Source organism: Microcaecilia unicolor, chromosome 8, assembly GCF_901765095.1.
Source record: "Microcaecilia unicolor chromosome 8, aMicUni1.1, whole genome shotgun sequence".
Lineage (NCBI taxonomy): Eukaryota > Metazoa > Chordata > Amphibia > Gymnophiona > Siphonopidae > Microcaecilia > Microcaecilia unicolor.
In genome coordinates, this window is record NC_044038.1 from 84922306 (window position 1) to 84942959 (window position 20654).

A 20654-nucleotide genomic window follows, 5' to 3' on the forward strand; every position below is an offset into this window, starting at 1 on the left:
CTCTACCCTAGAATGTTGCCCAGTTCCTAACAAATCTAAATCCCTCATCCCTGCATCATCATGTCAACCAATCAAGCATTGAGAATTTGGAGCTTTGCCTGCCTCTTGAGTCTTGCGCGTGGAATGGGGAGCATTTCTGAAAATGCTACCCTGGAGGATTTGGTACCAATATGTCACTGGTACCCATATGCACCAAGACAGTCGACTCTTCCCCAGTACTATCTAAAATCCTATCTAGGTGATGCATAGGTCTGCCACCTTCGCACCAGGCAGTCAAGTGACCAGGCAAACCTTACATCCAGCAGCCACCCAGCTATTTACATGACTAATAATCGAATCACCAACTACAACAGCCTTCCTAACTTCTGCCCTCTTGGGCAGAAGCGCCTGGAGACACATCCTCAGTGCAAGAGGATAATGCATCCTGGCTACAGGCATAGGCGGTCGGTGGCCCAACTGTTTGGGGAGGCTAAAGGGGGTGGGGTTGGGGCGGGGTTGGGGGCGGAGCTTAAACCTATAATTGTCACCCAGCATCAAGCACCCCTTCCTCCCACCCACCTAGTACCAGGCACCCCTCCCACCCAGCATCAGGCAGGCAGGCAGGCGCCCCTCTCTCCCTCCCACCCTCCCACCCACCCACCCAGCATCAAGCGCCAGGCACCCCACCCAGCATCAGGCCTTCCTGCCTGCCTGCCTTCCTTCCTTCCTTCCTTCCTTCCTCCCTCCCACCCAGCAGCATCAGGCCTTCCTCCTTCCCACCCACCCAGCATCAGGCCTTCCTCCTTCCCTCCCTCCCACCGAGCACCAGGTCCAGTTCCCGCCCCCCCCTCCGAAATTTAAAACTTGATACCTGCTCGGGGTTAAGGGAAGGCGGCGTCGGCAGCGACACAGCACGTCAGCACCAGTGAAACGCGTGCTGGCTCGGTGCGCCTTCAGTTTCCCTTCATTCTGAGGAAGAAGGGCAACCTTCGAAAGCTAATCAAGAAATGTATTAAGTTATGTCCAATAAAAAAGGTATCATCTTATTTTCTTTTCCATGTTTTATTTTGTTTGATTTCTTTTACTTGTAGAGACCCCTTGTGAAATCATTGTCAGTAGGCTTCTGGTGTGCAGCCTACCCTGTCCAGAATGGTGGCCTTCACTTCCACATAGGTGACCATCCCAGTGGAGTTGACATCCTGAGAGGTAGTCTGGCTACTACCAATTAGAAGGCTCCTTAAATAGGCAGTCTATGATGCTTCTAGCCAACCCGCTGAGCGAGGGTCCTCTCAGAATTTGTTAAAAAATAGTCCGGGTCATCTTCTGGTACCATTTTTCAAGTACTAAAATGGAGCAATGGCTTGTAGCCTGGGTGTTGGGTGTGCCAGGCTCCCTGGCTCAGAGCGCCCTGTTGCAACTCTATCAAATTCTGTACCATTTTTTGCTACATCTGCTGCTGCTGCTGCTATTGCTGTACAAAGTAAGCTTCCATACATTGCTGCTGCTGCTGCTGCTGCTGCTTCTGTTGCTGTTCACACTGGGCTTGCATGAACATTTGCTGCTGTTGTTGCTTTTGCTGCTCACTCTGAACTTGCATGAACTGCTACTGTCCTTCCAGGAGGGCCTGGATCAGTTTTCTCCACGTTTTCTGGACAACTTCAGCATGCACTGTGAAGAAATGTTCTAAAGGGGACATAGCAGCATTCTATAGACCCCTCAAAGGGATGATATACAAAACAATTTAACCGGCCAGAAATGGTTCCTGGCCGACTAAATCGCTTGTCCAGGGCTAACTGGACAAGCAGCACTAACTTAACCGGTTAATGCCGCTGAAAATGCCTGGTTAGCAAACAACTCAAACCAGCTATTTTGGGGGAACTCTGTCGGCAGAGTCAGCACTTGGCCAGTTGCTTGCTGATATTCAGCTCTTAACCAACCAAGATAACTGCATAAATAGGACTGCATAAAATTGGTTCTATCTTAATGCAGTTCAGCATAGCCAGTTAAGAGCTGACTAACAAACTTAACTGGCTATGGTTTCACCAGCTCCATAAACCTGGATTTCAACGTTGGAGTCTGGACAAGGCCCAGCATTTAATTTCTGGGCTTAACAATGGCTGCGGTCAGCAAGCTGGATATCAGCTCCCAAAAATATATGTCCATGTGGGCTGCACAGATAACTGGTACAACTTGAAACATCTGATTTGGCTATTCAGAATAATACATGGCATCACTGAATACACAGAAACATAGAAACATGATGGCAGGTAAGACCCACATGGCCCATCCACAACAATCACTAGCTCCTCCTTTCCCTAATAAATATACAATATTGGATATTAATAAAATTCCAATACAGCTATTACAGTTGTGTAATATTTTCTTAAATTAACTGTGTTGTATTAATCCTATACTTTATTAAATACTAGTAAATAAGGCCCGTTTCCAACACAAATGAAACGGGCGCTAGCAAGGTTTTCCTTGGAGTGTGTATGTTTGAGAGAGTGTGTGTGAGAGTGACTTTGTGAGAGAGACAGATTGAATGTATGTGGCTGCAAGAGTGTCTGTTAGAGAGTGTGTGTGTGAGATTGACAGTGTGTTTGAGTGGGTATGTGAGCGAGAGCGAGAGTGTATGAGAGTGATAGAGTGTTTGACAGTGACTGTGTGACACAGAGAGTGAATGTGATCCAGTGTGAGACATAGCGTGTGTTGTAGACAGTGTTAGAGAGTGAGAGAGACAGTGAGTGTGTGTGTGAGAGAGAGAGAGAGTGTGTGTGAGAGATAGTGTGTGTGACGGAGATACATCCCCCCTCCCTGTGTTTGCTCGAAGGACCCCCTCTGTCTGCGTCTGCCACTGTGTTGTCACAGGACCCCTCATCTCCTTGTCTGGTCAGTCTCCCCCCCCCTCCTTTCAGGTCTCCCTGCAGCCCTTCTCTCAGGGCTGTGGGTCGCCCCTCCCCCCTTCGCCTGTGCTGTCAGGACCTCCTCCTCCGCCTCCATCTGTGGTCTGTGTACCTGTTCTGGCCCTCATCCTCCCCCTCCTTGTGCCTGAACTGTTGCTTAGCCTGTGGCAACAGTGGAAACAGCTGTGCAGGACCTCCTCTTCCAACCCCTTGTCATGTTTGTAGAGAAAGAAAAGAGGGAAAAAGAGGAAATGTGGCAAAATGTTTCTAAAAAGGAAGAGGGGCACTGCAGGCAGCAACCAGCTGTCAGCTGTGCAAGTGTAAACAAAACAAAAAGGAGTTTTGTGCTGCCTGTTCAGTCCCAGCTCGTATTCGCTGCTTGAAAGGACAGGAGGGGAGGGTGCACAGCAGGAGCTGACTTACTTTGCCAGATGCGAAGCAACAGCTCCCGCCCTCGTTAGTTCCACATTCAGCTGCCAAGGCCACCGGAGAAAACAGAGGGAAGAGAAACGGGTGCAGAACTCCTCCAGCACATGTGCACAGCAAGGCGAGTGACGCTCCTCCCGAGTGACCCCTTCGCCTCTGACGCTCCTCCCTTCTTCTATTTGACTTTGCTCTGATAGGTCCCTCATTCAGTGTGACGCTCCTCCCTTTTCCTGTTTCAGTTCCCTTTGATAGGTCAGAGCGGTGCAGCTGTGACGCTCCTCCCTTCTCTGATAGGTCAGGGCGGGGCAGAGATGTAGTGTGCTTAAAAATGGTTACAGAGCTTCGAACATACGAACTGTTGAAGCCTCAGAGTGTACTTTAGAACGTTGAGGGTGCTTTTTATGTGTAGACTAGTAAAAAAGGCCCGTTTCTGACACAAATGAAACGGGCGCTAGCAAGGTTTTCCTCGGAGTGTGTATGTTTGGGAGAGTGTATGTGAGAGTGACTGTGTGAGAGACAGAGTGAAAGTGTGAGTGTGTGTGTGTGAGAGAGAGAGTGAGTCTGGGTGTGAGTGTGTTTGTGAGAGTGTGTGTGTGTGAGAATGAGAGTGTGTGCAAGTGTGTATGTGAGACACAGTGTGAGAGTGTGTGTGTGTGTGTGTGTGCGAGAGAGAGAGTGTGTGTGAGACACAGATTCTCTGTGAGAGTGAGTGTATGAGACTAAGCGAGTGTGTGAGTGACTGTGTGGCACATAGAGAGTGAATGTGATACATTGTGAGACAGAGTGTGTGAGAGTGAGAGTCAGAAAGACATTGTATATGAGAGAGAGAGTGTGAGCCTTGCCCTCCCAATCCATGCCCATCTGTCCCCTGCCCCCTCCATTCATCCTTTTCCAGCAATTCCCCTCTCTCCCTGAGCCCTGCCCTCCCAATCCATGCCCATCCAGGCTCCTCTGTCACCTGCCCCCTCCTTTCATCCCTATACACCAATTCCCCTCTCTCTCTGAGCCCTGCCCTACAATCCATATCCATCCATGCCCATCTGTCCCCTCCATTCATCCCTATCCAGCAATTCCCCTCTCTCCCTGAGCCCTGCCCTCCCAATCCATGCCCATCCATGCTCCTGTCACCTGCCCCCTCCATTCATCCCTATCCAGCAATTCCCCTCTCTCCCTGAGCCCTGTCCTGCAATCCATATCCATCCATGCCCATCTGTCCCCTCCATTCATCCCTATCCAGCAATTCCCCTCTCCCTGAGGCCTGTCCTGCAATCCATATCCATCCATGCCCATCTGTCCCCTCCATTCATCCCTATCCAGCAATTCCCCTCTCTCCCTGAGCCCTGCCCTCCCAATCCATGCTCCTCTGTTCCCTGCCCCCTCCATTCATCCATTTCCAGCAATTCCCCTCTCTCCCTGAGCCCTGCCATCTCAATCCATGCCCATCCATGCTTCTCTGTCCCCTGCCCCCTCCATTCATCCTTTTCCAGCAATTCCCCTCTCTCCCTTCCATGATCCCCCCTCGCATCCATGCTCTTCTGTCTCCCATGTCCCAGCCTGTCCCGCCCTCTTCTTCCCCCCCCCTTCGCATCCTTGCTGTCGTTTCTCCTCTGCCCTCCCGCTCCCATTGTTCAACTGCCCACCCTCTTCTCTCCCCCCAACATCCCTTTTTTTTTTTTTTAATTTACCTCCGTGGCGGCAGTTCCGGCAGCGCAGCGTTAGGGAAGGAGGCGGCGCTCCCGACGTCTAGCCTTCCCTTCGCTGTGTTCCGCCTTCTTCTGACGTCATCCTTGACGTCAGAAGAAGGCGGAACACAGCGAAGGGAAGGCTAGAGACGTCGGGAGCGCCGCCTCCTTCCCTGACGCTGCACTTTGTTTGTTTTTTTTTCCGCCCTCGACGTCATGACGTTTGCCCTCGACGTCATGACGTTTGACGCGAGGGCGGGGCAGAGACAGCTGGCAGCCTGGCTGGCTTCACACCACGAATCCACGAACCCTTCAAGTAATGTTTGAGTGACTTCAGAACGTTGTCTTCAGAACGTTCACGGTGCGTTTTATTATATTAGATGGGGCGTGGCCTAGGGCACAGATGGGCGTGGCTGAGTGCAGGTCTATGACTGAGGGTGAGTAGTCCGAATAGCCTAGCCTACCAGGAGGACAGGAGTTCAGGACTTTACTGCCACAGATGGAGTGAGCTTCAGAACGTCTGAGGGGGGGATTTTATTTTTATAGATTTTAATATAATCTTCACAAACATAATACTATACTAACATTATGCACTCCTAAAAACACTCTACACCGTAGAGGAAGAATGTTCATAAGAAAAAAAATAAAGGAACTGTAGCTTGTATATAGCCTCAGCAGAAATTTATCACAAAACTATCCAGATAATATCTTCAACACAGATTATTTACTTATCTTGATGTTATAAATCCTCGACTAAAAGTGGAATACAAACCTTTGGAAGAAGGACTTCTTATAACGCCAAGATAAGTAAATAATCTGTATCAAAAATATTATCTGGATAGCTTTGTAATAAATTTCTGCTAAGGCTATATACAAGGTACAGTTCCTTTATTTTTTCTTATAAACATGGTGTAGGGTGTTTTTAGGAGTGCATAATTTTAATATAGTATTATGTTTGTGAAGATTATGTTAAAAATAGTTAAAGTACTGGATTGACACAACACAGTAAGAAAATATTTACTCCTTTCCCTAACAGATTCCACATGCCTGTCCCATGGTTTCTTAAATTCAGACACAATTCTCGTCTCTACCACCTCCACCAGCAGGTGATTCCACTCATCCACCACCCTCTCCATGAAAAAGTATTTCCTTAGATTACTCTTGAGCCTATAACCTCTTAATTTCATCCTATGCCCTCTCATTCCAGAGTTTTCCTTCATTTGAAAGAGGCTTACCTCCTGTACATTAGCGCCACAGTGGTATTTAAAATTTGTAAAATTTGATAATGTCTAAATTAGATGTTTGAAATTATACATGATCACACTGATGAATACTATCTATCTCTAAATACATTTGGATAAATCAATACATTTGCCAGAACTGTCAGATGAAGAACAACATCTGTTGTTAAACTAAATCACAGAGCCACTGACCAATTAGAATTGAGGCACAGAGAGGTAAGATACAGTGACTCACCCTAAAAGTTATGCCCGTTCATGATATGTCCTACTTCCTCACTCCCTAACCCCCATCCTTTCTCTTCTCTTGTTCTCTTACCTTTCTCTCTTCTCTTGATTCTCTTTCCACAGTAGAAAGCAGACAGGAGAGTGAGGGATATGAAAATGATACTTCCACAGATAATCAAAATGAAAATCTCAAAGTCGAACCCATCTAGCCCAGCAAGAAAAAAAAAAGAGAGGAGAGTTGATTTCCCAGTTCCTCAGTACCACAGGCCCCATATCCCAACTTCCTGAGAGTACCTGACACTTACTTTCCTTGGCATAACGCTTTGGCCAAAACCTCTGCTAAAGTGGATGGAAGTGTGTGTGCTTGCTATTTTCAGACACCGCACAGTTCCTCCAGACAGGGAGCTTTTCTAATCTAGGTCTGCCCTCCCGTTATAAAGAACTCCTCCCCTGCCTGCATTAAGTACGGTATGAACAATAATCATATATAACACTTTTAATTAAATAATTGATGTAAAGCTCATTCCACTTCGTGGACGTGTCCTCTTTATTTGCGTTTAGGCAATGGATATAAACAGTGCTGGCCTTGATATCATGAAGGATTAGTGTGCCTTTTGCTCTGTATCCGTAAGTGACAGTAAGCATCTGCATGGTAAGGTTACTGAAATTCCCAGTGACAATCTCCTCATTAATCATCCACCGTAACACTGGAGGAGGATTGGATCGGATCCAACAGGTACAGGTAATCCCTTGATCTTCCTCTTTACAGTTTGACTTCATCCAGTCTCCATACTCAGGCCAATATTCAGGCTTGGGCTGATCTTCAGGGTCAGGATAGTCTTCAGGGTCAGGCTTGACTTCAGGGCTAGGTCTAGGTCTAATGCTAGGGCTAGGGTTAGTGGTAGTGTCCTCGGTGTTGCAGTCAATAGTAGTGGCAATCATTTTGTGGATAAGAGCAGCGGTGATAGGGCTGCGGGTAGTAGTAGTAGTTGTAGTTGTAGCGGGGTCTGAAATAACATCAGGACAATATAATCAAAGAGAATTCTGTGGCTTTTCATCTTTGAAACCAATTAGCTTAAATTTAAACCACATCTGCTATTTGTAGCCTTTCTGTTATATATCAAATTACTAGATTATTATTGTTTGTATTTTACAGTCCTTATATCCTGCTAATCCACTGTGTTCTCAATGAATCACAAAAAACAATTTGAATATTAAAAAAATTAGAAAGATACCAATTAAAAATGACAAAAAAATAAACACATCCCATCCAAAAAGTATTTCATATAATACACAATTAATTGCATGTAAATAACTCAGATTAAATTCCTCATGTCTAAATACTTGGTTAAAATACTATATTTAACCCTTTTAATAAAGATGAGGATATTCTCCTCCTATTGAATACCACAGGATAATTCACTTCAAATCACTGAAGCTGCAACTGAAAAGACAGGTTTGCATTTCTGTGAGTCGAGCTTGAACAGGAAAGAAGGTAAATTTCGAAAAACATAGATGTCTATCTTTTGTTTTTGAAAATACTATGGATGTTTTGGGTTTTTTTTTACTTTTTATGATATGGACATTTTATTTTTTGCTCCATTTTCAAATAAAAAGCATCCAAATGCAAAATGTCCAAAATAGAGGAGGAGTGGCTTAATGGTTAGTGCAGTGGGCTTTGATCCTAGCAACATGGGCTCAGTTTCCACTGCAGCTCCTTGTGACTTTGGGCAAGTCAAATGCACAATGGACATTTTTGGATATGACGTCTAAGTCTGAATTTGGACGTTTTTTGTAAAACGTCCAAAATCAGAAAAGGAAAGGTCATTTTCTATAAAGAAAGCTTCTGTCTTTTCCTTTTGAAAATGCTGTTGGAAAAACGTTTTGTGATTTCGATGTTTTATTTCTTGGTCCAGTTTCAAACAAAAAAACATCCAAATGCAAAACGTACAAAATACACAAGAAAAGCCACAATAGAGTGAAACCATTCACATGTTCCAACTGTGGTAAAAGCTTTGGTTGTAATGTAAATCTCAAAGTGCATCAGAAAGTCCACATGGGAGAGAAACCATTTGCATGTATAGCATCTGGTAAAAACTTTGATCGGAAGGCGAATCTTACAATGCACCAGAGAATACACACAGGAGTGAAACCATTTACATATCCTGAGTGTGGTAAAAGCTTTGGTTGGAAAAAGCTTCACACGGCATCAGAGAATCCACACAGGGATGAAACCATTTACATGCACTGAGGAGGTAAAAGCTTCAGTTGCATTGGGTCAGGTAATTAGGGAATGTACACTCTTGCTATGAAGTATGGAAAAATAGCACTCTGGTATGTAATAAGACCTCCTTTTCATCTATAGGGCATCCTTGGGGGCACTGCAGTGGACTTCATAAAATGCTCCCAGGTACACATCTTACCATTACTCCCTTACCTTGTCTGCTGAGCCCTCCAAAACCCACCCAAAACCCACTACCCCCAACTGTACACCACTACCATAGCCCTTACGGGTGAAGGGAGAACCAATATGTGGATTCAGTGGGTTTCTTGTGAGTTTTGGAGGGCTCACAGTTTCCTTCACAAGTGTAACAAGTAGGGGGAGGTAGAAGCCTGGGTCCACCTGTCTGCAGTGCACTTCACCACTACTAGACTATCCAGGGACCTGCATGCTATTCTAATGGACCTGAGTATAACATCTGAGGCTGTCACATTATTTTGGGGTGGGAGGGGGATAGTGACCACTAGGGGAGTACGGGGAGGTGATCCTTGATTCCCTCCAGTGGTCATCTGGTCATTTGGGGTACACTTTGTGTCAGTAGAGGAGTAGCCTAGTGGTTAATGCAGCAGACTTTGATCCTGGGGAAGTGGGTTTAATTCTCACTGCAGTTATTTATTTTATAAAATCAGGTCTAGCTCAAAACGTCTAATGTTTAGTTCTGGACATTTTTGTTTTGTTCCATTATGGCTGAAAGACATCCAAGTGTTAGGAACGCCCAAGTCCTGCCTTGAACACGTCCCCTTGAGATTTAGACGTCCTTCTCACGGACTTCAGAGAAAAAAGTCTAAAAAGAGGTTTCAAAAATACTGATTTGGATGTTTCTGTGAGATAAAGGTCCAAATGCAGACATGTCACTTTTTGGATGTTTTTCTCTTTTGAAAATGAGCCCAATAGTACTATAAAATTTTGTAAGTCTAAGTGCTTTGAAAATGAGCCTCTTTGTGTCTATTTGGATACGACTTTATCCTTAAAGTCTCATGTTGACACAGTTATTAAAGCCACTTTACAAATTACATGGTCTCAGAAGAATTTTTTCTCTCTTTGAGGAAAAGCAGTTTTCAAACTTTGTTCAGGCAGTAGGATAATAATTGGAGTGCTGCTTGATAAAAGGATCCTTTCAGATAATTTGTCAGTCTTATTTTTCAGCAGATATCAGGCTTCAGACACTTAAAAAACTCATGGTGTGCCTTGACAATTTTAGTGCTTTGTCAGTGTGCCAAGATGCTTATATTTAATTCCTCTTTTGACTGGGTTACAGATACCTGAAACTCAGATTTCCCTATATTTTGTTCTTTCCTCTTTACCCATCTTTCCCATCTTTATTGTAGTTCCACCCCAAGCCCTTTTGTTTCATGTTAGTTCACAGTTTCTCTTGTTCGTCTCTGTTTTTAGATTGTATGCCGCCCGATTGGCTTGCTGTTGGGCAGGATAGAAAATTTTAATAAACTTGAAAATTAAAATATTGAAAATCACTGCCTTACTGGAGTGCATGATCTGATACAGAAGGTAATGGTATCGGGGCCTCTTCATAACAGTGATCATAATATGATCAGATTTTATATAATCTCTGGAGTAAGTACACACAGGAAATCCAAAATTTTACCATTTAACGTTCAAAAGGAGGCCATGAGACTATCCAGCTCATTTTCGAAAGAGAAGGGCAGCCATCTTCCGACACAAATAAGGAGAAGGCCGCCCATCTCCTAAAGAGTGGTCTAGTGGTTAGGGTGGTGGACTCTGGTCCTGGGGAACTGAGGAACTGAGTTTGATTCCCACTTCAGGCACAGGCAGCTCCCTGTGACTCTGGGCAAGTCACTTAACCCTCCATTGCCCCATGTAAGCCGCATTGAGCCTGCCATGACTGGGAAACCGCAGGGTACAAATATAACTAAAATAAAAAAAATAAAGCCGCCCAAATCGGTATAATCAAAAGCCAATTTTTTGACACCCTCGCTGGCGTTCCATCGCAGAGGCGGTCAAACTTCAAGGGGGCATGTCGACAGTGTACAGAAGGCGGGATGTGGGCGTGCTTACAAGATGGCCGGCTTCAGCTGATAATGGAAAAAAGAAAGCCAGCCCTGACGAGAATTTGGTCCGCTTTATTTGGTCCCTTTTTTTTTTAGGTCCAAGTCCCAAAAAAGTGCCCGAACTGCCCAGATGACCACCAGAGGGAATCGGGGATGACCTCCCCTGATTCCCCCAGTGGTCACTAACCCCCTCCCACCCTCAAAAAAACAACTTTCAAAACTTTTTTTGCCACCCTCAAATGTCATACTCCAGTCCATCGCAGCAGTATGTAGGTCCCTGGAGCACTTTTAGTGGGTGCAATGGACTTCAAGCAGGCGAACCCAGGCCCATCCCCCCCTACCTCTTACACATGTGGTGGAAAACGGGAGCCCTTCAAAATCCACCCAAAACCCACTGTACCCACATGTAGGTGCCCCCCTTCACCCCTTAGGGCTATGGTAGTGGTGGATTGTTGTGGGGAATGGGTTTTGGGGGGGTTGTGGGGCTCAGCACCCAAGGTAAGGGAGCCATGTACCTGGGAGCAATTATTGAAGTTCACTGCAGTGCCCCCTAGGGTGCCCGGTTAGTGTCCTGGCATGTGAGGGGGACCAGTGCACTATGAATCTTGGCCCCTCCCACGACCAAAGGACTTGGATTTGGTCGGATTTGAGATGGCCGGCTTTGGTTTCCATTATGGCTGAAAATCGAGGCCGCCCATCTCTAAGTGCGGCGATCTCAACATTTCGACCTAAATGTTGAGATTTGGCCGGCCCCAACCGTATTATCGAAACGAAAGATGGCCGCCCATCTCGTTTGATAATACAGTTCGCCCCGCCCCTTTGCGGCGCTGTCCTCCGAGATGGGCGCCCTTAGACATGGCCGGCCCCGTTCAAAAATGCCCCTCCACGAGAAAACTTAGAGGACCAGCTGCAAAGGTCAAACGTTTACTTTTGGGGTGGATGCTGTTCAAAAATACCATCCTGGAAGCCCATACCAGATATAATCCATGTATTAAAAAAGGAGGAAGAAGGCCAATGACAGCTGGTGTGGTTAAAAAAAGAGTCAGAGGAAAGAAGCTATTACAGCTAAAAGAAAATCCTTCAGCAAATGGAAGAAGGCTCTGCCTCTGACTGAAAATAATAGGAAACAGCAAAAGGAATGTTAACTCAAATGCAAAGCACTGATAAGGAAGGCAAGGAGAGACTTTAAAAAGAAGACTGTGTTGGAGGCAAAGACACATAATAAAACCTTTTTTAGATATATTAGAAGCAAGAAGCTGGTAAAAGAATCAGTTGCACAGTTAGATGACCAAGAGGTAAAAAGGACACTCAGGGAACACAAGGCCATAACAGAGAGATTAAATGAATTCTTTGCTTCAGTTTTCACTGAGGAAGATGTGGGAGTGATACCAATTCCAGTAATGGTATTCAGTGCTGATGAGTCAGAGAAACTGCATCAAACCTGGAAGATGTAATGGGGCAATTTGACAAATTGAACAGTAGCAAATCACCTGGACCAGATGATTTGCATCCCAGAGTACTGACAGAATTGAAAAATGAACTTGCAGAGCTATTGTTAGTAACATGTAATTTATCTTTAAAATCATGCATGGTACAGAAGATTGGAGGGTTGGCCAATGTGAAACCAATTGTTTTTTAAAGGGTTCCAGAGATGAACTGGGAAATTATAGACCTGTGAGCCTGATGTTGGTGCTAGGCAAAATGGTAGAAATTATTATAAAGAACAAAATTATGGAGTATATATATAAGCATGGATTAATGCGACAAAGGCAACATGGATTTAATGAAGGGAAATCTTGCCTCATCAATCTATTACATTTCTTTGAATGGGTGAATAAATATGTGAATAAAGGTGCGACAGTCGATATTGTGTATCTGGATTTTCAAAAGGCATTTGACAAAGTGCCTTATGAAAGACTCCTGAGAAAATTATAAAGTCATGAGATAGGAGGTATGTCTTATTGTGGATTAAGAACTGGCAGGGGCAGTAGGACCATTAGACCACCTAAGGCAGGGGCCACAGGAGGCACTCATCAGGAGCAGCACCTCAGAGGGGCAGCATCTCCCCCTTCTCACCATTTTAGCTCAAGGTGACACTGGAAACCTGGCAGTGATTCCCATATGCTACCCTGCCGCTGGTGGCACCTGCCTCTTCCCTTTACTGCGGCCACCTCTCTGATGTAACTTCCTGTTTCGTCAGAGGCTCAGGCAGCCACAGTAAAGGGAAGAGGCAGGTGCCAGTGGTGGCAGGGCAGCGTATGTGAATCGCTGCCACTGCTGTGTTTCGAATGTCACCGTGAGGTAAAATGCCGCAAAGGAGGGGATGCATCTCGGCCCGGGAGGGTGGCATGTTAGCTCTGCCTCAGGCTGCATCTTGCCTTGGGCCGGCCCTGAGAACTGGTTAAAAGAGAAGAGAGTAGGGTTAAATGATCAGTATTCTCAAATGGAGAAGGGTAGTGGGGTTTTCCAGGGGTCTGTGCTAGGACCGTTGCTTTTTAATATATTTATAAATGATCTAGAAATGGGAATAACTAGTAAGGTCATTAAATTTGCTGATGACACAAAGTTATTCAAAGTTGTTAAACCGCAAGAGGATTGTAAAAAATTGCACAAGGATCTTACGAGACTGGAAAATTGGGCATCCAAATGGCAGATTACGTTTAATGTGAGCAACTGAAAAGTGGTGCATGTGGGAAAGAGGAAACCAAACTATAGCTCCGTGATGCAAGATTCCACATTAGGAGTCACCACACAGGAAAAGGATCCAGGTGTCATCTTTAATGATATATAGAAACCCTCTGCTCAATGTGCAGCAGCGGCCAAGAAAGCAATTAAAACATTAAGAATTATTAGGAAAGGAATGGAATACAAAAATGAGAATGTTATAATGCCTTTGTATGGCTCCATTGTGTGACCGCATCTCGAATACTGTGCAATTCTGATCACCAGAAAGATATAGCTGAATTAGAAAAGGTACAGAAAAGGGTGACGAAAATGATAAAGGGGATGGGACGACTCCCTATTAGGAAAGGCTATTATGAGGAAAGGCTAAAGTTGCTAGGGCTCTTGAGCTTGGAGAAGAGGAAGGTTGAGGAGTAATTCTCTCTATGTTGGACTGAGGGCCAAACTTTTGCCTAAATTACAGATGATACAGAACACAACTGTACGTTTGGTCTTTCGTTTGAAAAAATATGACAGAATATCTAATGTGAAAAGGCTTCATTGGCTTCCTTTAAGGGCGCATATTGTCTTTAAGGCTGTATGTATGATTTTCCATGTTTTGTATGGGAGTACTTCTGAATTGTTTGTCTTATCTTTTTCAAATATTTTTCTTTCTTCTTCTCGGTTGCGGGATAATTTTTTATTAAAATTACTTGCATGTAATGGTGCTCGACTAAAGTTTTATTTTAAAGCTATGATTTCCTTTCAAGTTATATAGATTTGGAATGTGCTTCCTCTATATATATTTGATCAGAAGCAAAGTATATGTTATTGCATAACAAACTGAAAACATTTTTATTTGATAAATTTTAAGGTGTTTTTTTAATTCTTATTTTGTAGATCTTTGTGTTGTTCTGAGTTTTCTTAGGGGTCCTTTTACTAAGCCGTGGCAAAACGTGGCCTGCGGTAGCATGGGCGCATGTTTTTGGTGTGCATTGAGCCACTTTTTACCGTGTTTGGGGAAAAAAGCTCTTTTTTCAATGGGCCGGGAAAAGGGCCTGCAGTAAAATTAAAACCAGCGTGCCTATTTATGACCTGAGCCCTTAACGCCACCCATTGGTCTAGGGTAAGAGCTCACGCGCTACACTTGCAGTGAAAGGTTGGTGTATGATTTGAGAAATGTGTAAAGATATTGCTTTTTCATTCAACTTAATTGCAAAAATAGAATATAAAGCTTATGCCCTGGTAGAAAGGAACTCTTTAGGGATGAAAGTAGAACTATACTTGTGTAGGCCCTTTCTAACAGACCATATTATAGCTTTCTAAAATCATTAACAAAAGGAACTGTGTTTCTCTAAAGAGACATGTGCAAATTGATAAGAAGCTGAGACAGGAGAGAGAAAGAAGGGGGGGGGGGGTGTAAGAAGCCCAAACTGCTGAGACACAGAGGAGCAGGAGAGCTTCAAGGACAGGCCTTGGAGCTGGGATGGAAGTGTAGCCAGGCATGAGACTATGATTGAACATCTGCAAGATAAACTGTAAAAGGAAATAGAAGGAAAGGGGGAGGTGAAACATTCCATGTGCAAGATTGTTAAGGCAGAGCTCTCACATGGAAGTCTGAAGATAAGAAAATGCAGACCGAGCAGAACTAACAATGGATAGAGGATCAGGCTTGGTCGATGGAAAATTTTAGAGGGGACTGTCATATGATAATTAGCAATGATGCAGTGTGTGTGTGTGGGGGGGGGGGGGGTAAATGTGATCAATATCCAATGAGAAACTTAGGTGCAGAAACCTAATGTAAAGGATATATAACCTGTAAACATTAAGGAAGGGTGTGCCTGCTTGCTTTCAGAGACACCCATTCTTGCAAGAGTGTATTTCTTATTTTTAACAATAAATTAATTAAGACTTGCTTCACCAATCTGATTTTGTAAGTCCTTTTTGGTATAGGTTCTCAAGTTATCTGGGGGCTGTTTATAACATATGTCAACTGCCGATTAACACCGGAAATACCACATGCAGTGGGAAATAAATCCTAGCGGTATGGTCATGTGCCAAATCCGAAATTACCGTCATGGAGATGCACTAGCCTGGCAGTAGTCTCGTTTTGGTACAAGCTGCACACGTGTAGAGCCTACTGCACCTTTGTAAAAGGGTCCCCTTAATTTGTTAACCACTTTGAACCTTTCACTGGGACTAGTGCGGTCTACAAGTCTCAGATCAGATTAGATTAGATATAATTAAGGTCTATAAAATACTGAATGGAGTGGAATGGATAGACATAAATCGTTTGTTCAAGCATACCAAAAATACTAGGACTAGGGGGCATGCAATGAACCTACTAAGTAGTAAATTTAAAACAAACCAGAGAAAATATTTCTTCCTCAACGTGTAATTAAATTCTGGAATTCATTGCCAAAGAATGTGGTAAAAGCAGTTAGCATAGCAGGATTTAAAAAAAAAGGTTTGGCTAATTTCCTAAAAGAAAAGTCCATAAGCTATTATTAAGAAAGACATGGGAAAATCCACTGCTTATTTCTAGCATAAAATCTGTTTTACTGTACTAGGATCTTACCAGGTACCTGTGACCTGGATTGGCCACTGTTACAAATAGGATACTGGGCTTGAGGAACCTTTGGTCTGTCCCAGTATGGCAACACTGAGGGGTCATTTTACTAAGCATTGGTAAGAAGTGCGCTACTTTGGACACTTCGAATTGGTGTACACGGTCATTTTTTTTTACCGCAGCTGGGAAAAAGGTCTTTTTCTAATGGGACAGTAAATGGCTGTGCACTAATATGAAAAGTAGAATGCAGCTATTTATTGCCTGAGCCTTTAATGCCACCTATTTACTTGTTGGAAAGGGCTTATGCTCTACCCATGGGGTAATATGGCCATGCTGCCACTTACCGCTGGAAATGCTCCCCCTCCCGGTGGTAGAAAATAGAAAATTATTTTCTACCACAGGATTAGCGTGTGGTAACTTTGGAATTACCGCCAGGTACCCACATTGTCCCGGTGGTGGTGTTGATTTGGCACATGCAACCTGCGCACTAGCCCTACCACGGCTTAGTAAAAGGGCCCCTTATGTTCTTAGTAATTTTTTCTAAATTAGATAACAGCAATGCTGTATATTGTCTTCTCTCGGCTAAGATGATTGGTAGATTAAGAGTGATATAGAACATGTGGCTAAGATGATTTTGGGACAAAGAGGTCAGATCATGTTATGGCCACTTTGATAAAACTTCATTGGTTGCCCATTAAGGCTCGTATTATTTTAAATTATCTTGTTAGGTTTGTAAGATGTTTGCAGGTTCATGTCTGGAATATCTGTTCTCTATGTTCTTTTCCATTGTCTTTTTCTTCACGAGCTAGAAAACCTTGCCTTATATTTTTTCCATCTTTTGCCAGAGTTAAATATAAAAAATCTTTATCAGTTTTGTTTCCCTACCAAGCAGTTTTAGCCTGGTGTTGTTTTCCTGTTAAACGTAGGATAAGCCCTTCCTGTTTGTTATTTCGTAAACAGCTAAAGGCCTAATTTTTAAAAAAAATTCCTTTATTAGGTCTGTATTTTACATAGATTTTTCTAAAATCTATGAACCAATATATGGGAGTTGGCAGACTTACATAAGCAATATTGCCATTACCATTTACGTAGAGGAACTTTCACCAAACACTTATCCACTGAACTTAATGAGCAATTTAAACTTATAATAAATCTAAAACACATAGGTACAAAATTTTGTAAAGACTTAAAAAATTAAAGCAACAATCTACTACTACTACTACTATTTAACATTTCTAAAGTGCTACCAGGGTTACGCAGCGCTGTACAATTCAAACATAGAAGGACAGTCCCTGCTCAAGGAGCTTACAATCTAAAAGACAGGTGTACAGTCTAGAGACAAGTGTCCAGTCAAGGACAAGTGTAGAGTCCGACTAATAGGGCATACTATATTTCACGGAAGGTTAGGTTTGGCTTGCTAGATAATCGGCAGCTCATATTGTACAAACAATAGGAGAGTACTATGCTCAGATTGAAGTCTATCAGCAGCAGCAGCAGCACTTTCAGATGAGTTCTGCCTTGCCTCACCCTATGCTTGGAATAAACTTCCTGAGCCCTTACGCCAAGCCCCCTCCCTACCCATCTTCAAATTCTTACTCAAAGCCCTCCTCTTCAATGTTGCTTTCGGCACCTAACCTTTATACCTTTCAGGAAAACTAGACTGCCTCTATTTGACTGACTGTACATTTGTCCTTTAGATTGTAAGCTCCTTTGAGCATGGACTGTTCTTCTATGTTAAATTGTACAGCGCTGCGTAACCCTAGTAGCGCTTTAGAAATGTCAAGTAGTAGTAGTAGTAGTAGTAGTTCTATGAGCTTTGGTCTACTCCAGGTATAAAGAGACAGCCAACTATACAACTATCATTCATCTTAATAAACAATTGGCATGCAAAAAAAATTATTCTGTTACAATCCTTTTTAGTGCACAGTATTTTCCCCACAGAACCAAGCTACTTACCAATCACATTTAAGGTGATCTCTTTCAGCACATCTAAATCCACAGCTGGATAAAACACCTGGCATATCAGTGTTTGATCATGATGCATTATAGATGGGGTAAAGGTGATGCTGGATGAGTAAGTAACTTCCAGATCTCCATTTACAATTGTTATGATCTCTGTGATGTTATCTGTTTTTAAAGTTCCTTTCCAAATGATGTTGGGAGGGGTTCCTCTACACCTCCCTGGAGCCGTGCAGATAATTGTCACTTCAGCCCCTGCAATTAGTTCTGAAGGATGTTGGATCAAGGGCTTCTCCTTGAGATCTAAACAAGGCAGACAAAAAGAAACTGCCAAAACCCAGGCCTCTTGCAATTAACACACACATCAACCATAAGCCATGCCAAGCAGGGGCATAGTTCCATAGGACCTGACTGGGCCTGGGCCTCTCCACTTTTGTCTTAGGCCCTGCCAAGCTGTTGGGTGAACTGTTGATTGCCAAGCTTTGCCATTCAAAGAAATTCAGAGCCTGAGTCAGCTGAGAAGCACGGCAGTCAGTGGCAGCATTTCAAGCCACTGATGCCAGTAGTGCGAGTACGTTTAGTTCTCACAGGAGCACTTCCAGATGCTGGTATTGTGAGATCAGCATTGAGCAGTGCTAGCCCACCAGAATTCAACATGCTTGCAGTGCATTCATCAGCAGCTCAGAATGCTGCTGCTGGCTGTTGACTTCTTCACTACACTGCACAGTTGTCTTGGGGTGGGCTCTAGATTTCTTCAGTTGGTGGGGCTTGGGGATTCCTGTCAGCTAAGCTATTTTTAATTTGGATAGGGAACAGGGAGAGAGAGGGATGAGGAAAGGGAATGCAAGGAGAGGAAGAGGAAATGGGGTGGCCAAAGCCTAGTGCCCCCCCCCCCCCAAAAAAAAAAATAATCTTATTGTTGGCTACAGCACTGGTACCAAGGGCAATTTTCAAAAGAATTGATTCTTTGTGGTTACTCTTATATCTTTCAGGTAATACACTTCCAAGATCTTTAACCAGTTCAGGTAAGTACATACTTATTCTTTCAATACTATTAGAGTACTGATCATAGGTATAATTTTTTTAGATGTGCAGATGATGTTGTGGAGGGGCATGTTCAAACAGGTACGACCATCTCTAAGGGCGACCATCTCTAAGGACGGAGCCGAGAAGGGGCGGGGCAACTGTATTATCGAAACAAGATGTGCATCCATCTTTCGTTTCGATAATATAGTCGGGGACGCCCAAATCTCAACATTTAGGTCGACCTTAGAGATGGTCGGCCCAAATGTTGAGATCATCGACCTTAGAGATGGTCGTTTCTGGTTTTCGGCGATAATGGAAACCGAGGACTCCCATCTCAAAAACAACCAAATCCAAGGCATTTGGTCATGGAAGGAGCAAGCATTTGTAGTTCACTGGTCCCCCTCACATGCCAGGACACCAACCGGGCATCCTAGGGGGCACTGCAGTGAACTTCAGAAAAAGCTCCCAGGTGCATAGCTCCCTTATCTTGGGTGCTCAGCCCCCCCAAACCCCACTCCCCACAACTGTACACTACTACCATAGCCCATAGGGATGAAGGGGGGCACCTACATGTGGGTACAGTGGGTTTCTGGTGGGTTTTAAAGGGCTCACATTTGCCACCACAAGTGTAACAGGTAGGGGGGGGATGGACCGGGTCCGCCTGCCTCAAGCGCACTGCAGTACTCACTAAAAACTGCTCCAGGGTCCTGCATACTGCTGTCATGGAGCTGGGTATTACATTTGAGGCTGGCATAGAGGCTGGAAAAAATTTTTTAATTTTTTTTTAGGGTGGGAGGGGGTTGGTGACCACTGGGGGAGTAAGGGGAGTTAATCCCCGATTCCCTCCGGTGGTCATGTGGTCATTTCAGGCACCTTTTTGAGGCTTGGTTGTGAAAAAAAAGGGACCAAGTAAAGTCGACCAAATGCTCATGAGGGACGCCCGTCTTTTTTCCATTATTGGCAGAGGACACCCATCTCTTAAACACGCCCCCGTCCTGCCTTCGGTACACTGCTGACACACCGCCGTGAAGTTTGGTAGTCCCCCCGATGGAAAGCAGTTGAGGATGCCCAAAATCGGCTTTCGATTATGTCGATTTGGGCGACCCTGAGATAAGGACGCCCATCTCCCGATTTGTGTCAGAAGGTGGGCGTCCTTCTCTTTCAAAAATAAGCGTGATAGTCACTTATCTGCGCCCATTTCTTCAAAGCTTGCTTGCGTGGGGGCACAAAATTTATCTTCTGGATTCAATCCTCTGGACTCGGTTCAAAGTGTGTCTTTCCGGCTTGTTTCCTGTCTTTAATAAAACTGAATAGGAAAAATACCCTATCTCCTTTGACTATTTTACCAAATATTCCTTACTCTGGGTCAGAGATTTCACTGTGGCCAATTAACTATAGACAAATAAAAAATAATTAATTATTCCTTGGCAGTCCCCTATTCTTTAACTGTATCCCTGTTCTAAAGGAACCAGGCCTTAGTCTTTACACACACACCCGGACTCAGCTCTTGCTCACAAGCTTAACTTTCTCCAGCGTGCCAGTACAGGCTCGCTCTCGGCTGGGAGTGAACTAAATGTTTTTTCTTTATTCACAATCCAACATCAGTCTTCACACTCTCATAATCCACTCAGTATCCTTTCATGACAATTAAAGCAAATTTATTCTGAACTACATT

At 44.0% G+C, this 20654-nt stretch overlaps 1 long non-coding RNA gene across 1 annotated transcript; it reads right to left on the reverse strand.

Moving 5' to 3' along the window:
- Positions 1 to 2222: 2222 nt before the first annotated feature.
- Positions 2223 to 6045, reverse strand: LOC115476763. The gene is made up of 2 exons (XR_003943228.1): positions 6012 to 6045; positions 2223 to 2294 (listed from the first exon to the last, which is right to left on the reverse strand). It is a non-coding gene; the product is annotated as an uncharacterized LOC115476763 (long non-coding RNA).
- Between the last annotated feature and the right edge of the window lie 14609 nt (positions 6046 to 20654).